Here is a 6528-nt window from a genome sequence, read left to right on the forward strand (position 1 = left end):
TAACTTAACTTTTTTTAATAAGTTTTATCAACTTCACCTTTAAGTAAATTGATTTAAATGCACCCCTCCCCCACCACCCGTGCTCAAACCGGGCTACGCCCTTGACTAATATTGTTGTCAAATGAATAGTATGCAGTTATGATACCGACTGTATAAATATTTCTCAAAAACTAAACAGATACATACAGTTAGTTTAATTTTGTTAACATATTTTAAAAAAAATCGATTTGATTAAATGATTATATTATAAATCGTAAATTAGATAGGTCTGGTTTCTCTTCTGCTGCCAAGCAAGTAAGTCGACTCGTCGACTTGGGTATACCATACACCAGGTAAAACAAATATTTCAAATTTCGAAAACCAAATGTACATACATGTATGCTGCAGGGTGACTTTGAGGAAAAGGGCGAATAATATATGATTATTAAAAAATTGTGTCCCGCGCCCCTTTTTTATTTCCGAATATGAGAATTTTTGTTCCAATTCTGCTTCGGTTCAGAGAGCAAAATTTGGGGTTATATTTAAATTCTAAAGTGTTTCAAGCCGTTTTGTGGGTTCTTTAATTAATTTCAAGGCGTTCCAGTTTGTGTTTTTGTGAAAATCATGGGTCCTCAATACCTCTGCACCAGCAGAACGAGGCTGTCGACTGCCACCCATTGACACAGAAGTCTTTACGGGAGATTACCTAAAATGGCCCACGTTCCGTGATTTGTTTACGGCCATTTACAAATCGATTCGCGAATTTTCCTCGTTGAAAAGCTGTACCATCTCCTAGCGAAAACGAGGGGTGACCCCAACCTCATTGTAGCAAAATTCCCGCTTACAACTGATGGTTTTGAAACGGCATGGAACGCACTCAAACAGCGTTTCGAAAATAAGCGACTTATCGTAAACAGTCAATTCCGAGCATTTCTTGACCTGCCTTATATTTCCTATGAGTGCGGAAAAGCATTACAAGATCATCAGAATGCTCTGCAGGCATCCATTCGCGCTTTTGAGCACTGTGGCCTGCCAGTCACCACGTGGGGTGGCATGTTCGTATTTTTCTGTTCCATCAAATTGCCGAAGATCACAATTTCACTGTGGGAACAATCTCTTGGAGATAAGACTGTAATTCCAGAATGGCAAACGATGGACGATTTCCTCACCGAGCGGTTCCGTACGCTTGAAGCGTTAAAAGTTAATTGGAATTTCGGCCACGCCCCCTTACGCTCCCAGGAATCACATAAATTTGTTTTTCTGAAAAAGTATAACAGCTAGAGACATCAAATTTGGTTTATATATTTATTTAGTTAGTGCGCAGAAACTAATTGTTTAAACTTTTTGCCATGACCACTTCCGCCCCCGCAAATTAAACAAAACTGATTTTATCAAAAACAAACAAAGCTAAAGTCACCAAATTTAGTATGTACACTGGCTTAGTATGCGCGCAGAGTATACATCTTTTTATATTTTGCCACGCCCACTTCTGCCTGCATAATTTAGAAAAAACCGATTTCCTCCTGTAGTTTTTTGACTATCGGAATCAAATTCGGCAGCCTAATTAATCCTATCTATTTCTACCAAACTACCAAATTTTATTGAAATCGAACTAGAAACATGCAAAATATGCGTATGAACGTATTTTACTACGCGGTCCATAAGTTAGGGAAGGAAGGTTAACCAAGAGAAGTCTACTACAAAACGAAGGCAAATTGACATTGCGATCCCAGCTTAAGCCACGAAGAGCAAATAGCAAAAACTGCTTTTGAACGGATTCTAGTCTAGTCTGGTGCGAGGTGACCAAGTGCAAGATCCATACTCTAAAATAGGACGGAGAAGTAAAAAGAACTTTAGTTGTATAGGGGTCGTCAAATTCTTTTCACCATCTATGGTCCATAAGTACGCCCAAATCATTCATATTACTTAGACGTTCTAAAGGACCATTGTTTAGAATATAAGGAGCAGTTGAGGAGAGTTACAAAAAAATGGCATTAACTTACATTTGGTAGTGTTAAGATTTAGTAGATTAAGCTGTCACCAGGATTGAAAGTTTTTAAGATCAGCTTGTAGCCGAATAAATGAATCTGTATCGTTATAAGCTTGACATCGTCAGCATACATAAGCACGCGCGAATGAACAATGACTGATGGAAGATCGTTAATGAATAATGTGAAAAGCAGAGGGCCAAGATGACTACCTTGAGGTACACCAGAAGTCGCAGGAATGGAATAGGAAAAAGAAGACTTAAAAAGTACCTTCTGTTTTATATTTGTTAAATATTCTCGAACCCAAGAAAGGAAAAGAGTTGGAAATCCAATGTCGTTCAGTTTAGAAAGTAATAGAGTATGATTAACAGAATCAAAGGCTTTGCTGAAGTCCGTGTATATGACATCAGTTTGTTTAGCATTTTTGAACCCCTTGATAATTATAGAGGTAAATTCTAAAAGGTTAGTGGTTGTGGACCTACGTTTCACAAACTCATGTTGGGATGATTAAATAATAGAGCTCCAAAAATGTTGCAATTGAGAAGTTATAATTTTCTCAAAAGCTTTCGGAATCGCGGACAATTTTGAGATACCCCTGTAGTTAGAGGCTTCGGACTTTTTGCCATTTTTATGCAGAGGAATGATATACGACTCTTTCCAAATAGATGGAGAAGAGGAAGATTCGACAGACAATAGAAACAATTTTAAAACGGGTTTACATAATGCGTTTGCACAGAACCTGAGTACACATCCAGGAAGACCATCTGGCCCCGGAGAATAAACAGGTTTAACTAGTTTAAGTTCGCTAAGAAGAGAACTTTCATGAATCACTGGATTGAAAATGCAATTAGCCTTTTCTAAATGATAAGGATACGGACTTGCTCGATATTCCGTTGAGGAATAGGTTGTTTTGAAAAAACTCGCAAACATATCGGCAATTGCCTGATCAGTGCTCGCTTTTTTATTTTGAAAAGACTAAAAAGATGGGTGCACAGAGGTCTTACGTTTAGAATCAAGAAAATTATAAAATTATTTATGGTCAGAAGAAAACTGAAGCTAATTCTTATAGCATTGTGTATTAAGCACCATGAATTTTGAACGAGCGACTGTATACAGAGCGTAATCTGATGAACGACGTGTTTTTTTAAACTTCTTATAATATCGTGTCTTCACGTTTTTCAAATTGGATAACTCTCGAGAGAACCAGGGAGGTTAGTTAAGCCGAGGCACACAAATATCAAAAAGTGAATTCAGAGTATCATAAAAAAAACGAACAACTGAGTTCATATCTCTACAATTGTACAGATAAGACCAATTGGTAGTAGTAATGTTTTCATTAAGGCTGGCAAAGTCAGTCTTACGAAAGCACTTAGTTAGAGGTAACTTATTTAAACCAAGTAATGGTAAAAGCAAGAGCAAGGACTGGTCAGTCTCCACTGCAGTAAACTCCGCTTGGAGTTTGTTAGAACCTGACCTCAAAGCATCAAAATTATCTCTAGTTCGCGTCATAAATGAGCGCATCTCATTTTTGACCTCCCGGCAAGCATCACATCCATATTTTAAGCCACCACCTTTAGCAATAGACTCCTTGATTGTGCCTGTGTAACCTGAACACTGAACGTGAACCGCATTGTCACACAACCAACAAAGAATATAATCATGGGAGTCAACCGCATTAGTCGCAACTATTCAATTATTTTTTGAGCAGACAACCATTTCATCGAAAAGTTAAATTTATTTTTAAAAAAAGTATAAAAAAAATGACTCGTCGACTCGTCGACTTGGGTATACCATACACCTGGTGAAACAAATATTTCAAACTTCGAAGACCAAATGTATGTCTATTAAATTGTTTTTACATGTCTTATACTATGTGCTATCTCGCTCACTCTACAAACACACGAGCACCCTAGCGCCGCTACTAGCCAACGTCCAATTCTGGCCTTGTGGACCGCGTAGTATAATACGTTCATACGCATATTTTACAAGTTTCTAGTCCGATAAAATTTGGTAGTTTGGTAGAAATAGATAAGATAAATTAGTCTGCCAAACTAAATGCGATAGTCAAAAAACTAAAGGAGGAATTCGTTTTTTTCTAAATTATGGAGGCGGAAGTGGGCGTGGCAAAATGTGAAAACATCTAAATTCTCCGCGCATACTATGCCAGTATACATACTAAATTTGGTGACTTTAGCTTTGTTAGTTTTTGATAAAATCAGTTTTGTTTAATTTGCGGGGGCGGAAGTGGGCGTGGCAAAATGTTTAAATAGCCAATATCTGCGCCTCTATTAAGCTAGTCTACATACTAAATTTGATGTCGGTAGCTATCATAGTTTTTAAGGAAATCACTTTTATGTAAATTCCGGGGGCGGAAGGGGGCGTGGCAAAAAGTTTAAACAATTAGTTTCTGCGCGCTAACTAACCGAGCATATAAACCAAATTTGATGTCTCTAGCTATTATACTTTTTAAGAAAAACAGTTTTGTGTGATTCCTGGGGGCGTAAGGGGGCGTGGCAAAAAGTTTGAACAGTTAGTTTCTGCGCACTAACTAATCGGGTATACAAACTAAATTTGATGTCTCTAGCTGTCATACTTTTTAAGAAAAACAGTTTTATGTGATTCCTGGGGGCGTAAGGGGGTGTGGCCGAAATTCCAATTAACTCTGAACATGTGCATACTACACGAGTATACATACCAAATTTGGTGGCTCTAGCTCTTACAGTCTCCGAGATCTGCGTGTTCATACAGACGGACGGAGGGACGGATGGACGGACGGACGGACGGACGGACGGACAGACGGACATGGCTAGATCGACTCGGCTGTTGATCCTGATCAAGAATATATATACTTTATAGGGTCGGAGAAGCTTCCTTCTGCCTGTTACATACATTTTGGCGACTTTAATATACCATTTCACCCTATGGGTGTATGGTATAATAAAATATAAAAATTATAAAGGTAAATGAAGTAAGTAAGTCGACTCGCCGACTTGGGTATACCATACACCAGGTAAAACAATTTTTCTTATATTTCGAAAACCAAATGTGTGTCTATTAAATTGTTTTTACATGTTTCATAGTATGTGCTATCTCGCTCACTCTACGAACACACGAGCACTCTAGCGCCGCTACTAGCCAACGGCCAATTCTGGCCTTGTGGACCGCTTAGTAAAATACGTTCATACGCATATTTTGCATGTTTCTAGTCCGATTTCAATAATATTAGTAGTTTAGTAGAAATAGACAAGATTAATTAGTCTGCCGAATTTGAATGCGATAGTCAAAAAAAAAGAAGGAGGAAATCGGTTTTTTCTTAATTATGGAGGCGGAAGTGGGCGTGGCAAAATATGAAAATATATATACTCTGCGCGCATACTAAGCCAGTGTACATACTAAATTTGGATCTATTAGCTTTGTTAATTTTTAATAAAAACAGTTTTGTTTAATTTCCGGGGGCGGAAGTGGTCATGGCAAAATTTTTAAACAGCCAATATCTGCGCGTCTATTAAGTTAGTTTACATACAAAATCAGTTTTATGTAAATTCCGGGGGCGGAAGGGGGCATGGCAAAAAGTTTGAACAATTAATTTTTGCGCGCTAATTAAACGCTTATTTAAACCAAATTTGATGTCTCTAGCTGTTATACTTTTTAAGAAAAATAGTTTTGTGTGATTCCTTAACCCTATACATTTATATACTACACGAGTATACAAGTTAACACATCCATCCTGACATAAGTCATCGGCCTAAATTCTGCATGGGCAGCAAACCTGCAACTATATTTCTGCTTCCCATGCAATCGCTTCTCCGCTGACAACGCTCCACGCTCGGATGTCGTGACGTCTGAACTTGATCCATGCAGCATAATTGCTGACACATCGATTATGGGTCAGGGCTAGCTTAGCATAAGAACATTTTGTACTTTTAGTTTTAGTCTTTTACGAACAATAAACAGAATCGGTCGATCCAAATTAATTATCTTATACTTAGTGACAACGCACAAGTAAAGAACAATATGAACTTACATACCAAATTTGGTGGCTCTAGCTCTTATAGCCTCCGAGATCTGCGTGTTCATACAGACGGACATGGCTAGATCGACTCGGCTGTTGATCCTGATCAAGAATATATATTAGATTTATCTGTAAAAATCGAAACTTTTTTGTGGTGGGACGCCGTCTTGGGACTTTGGTCCAACTGGTCAAAACCCCTTTTTTGGCACAAAAAACATTCAGCCTTATTGTGACACTCTTTTATCTTGTGGTCGTTCTGCCCACATCTCAGGCACCACTTGCTTCTGTCATCTCGCCTGTTGCACCTGGCTGGGATCTCATTGATGCTAATCCTGCATACGTTAAGAACGACTTTAACTTTAAGCAAAATTTCCGCTACGTGTGCTGGGATGCACAAAATGGCTTTCTGAGTCCCTATCGCAGCGGACGTTGAGTCTTTACAGCATTATGGGGTAGATTTATGCTCAGTTCAGCAGAAATCGCATTGATGATCTCGTCTACGGTTGTTTCATCATCCATGTCTAGAATTTTAAGACGGGTACGGTGGGT

At 38.4% G+C, this 6528-nt stretch overlaps 1 protein-coding gene across 1 annotated transcript in view; it reads left to right on the top strand.

Moving 5' to 3' along the window:
* Nucleotides 1-6528, top strand: part of LOC137572064 (uncharacterized) — a 132136-nt gene that overhangs the window by 40129 nt on the left and 85479 nt on the right. The gene's annotated exons all lie outside the window — the stretch shown is intronic.

The sequence above is a fragment of the Drosophila tropicalis genome, unplaced genomic scaffold, assembly GCF_018151085.1.
Source record: "Drosophila tropicalis isolate 14030-0801.00 unplaced genomic scaffold, ASM1815108v1 contig_175, whole genome shotgun sequence".
Classification (NCBI taxonomy): Eukaryota; Metazoa; Arthropoda; class Insecta; order Diptera; family Drosophilidae; genus Drosophila; species Drosophila tropicalis.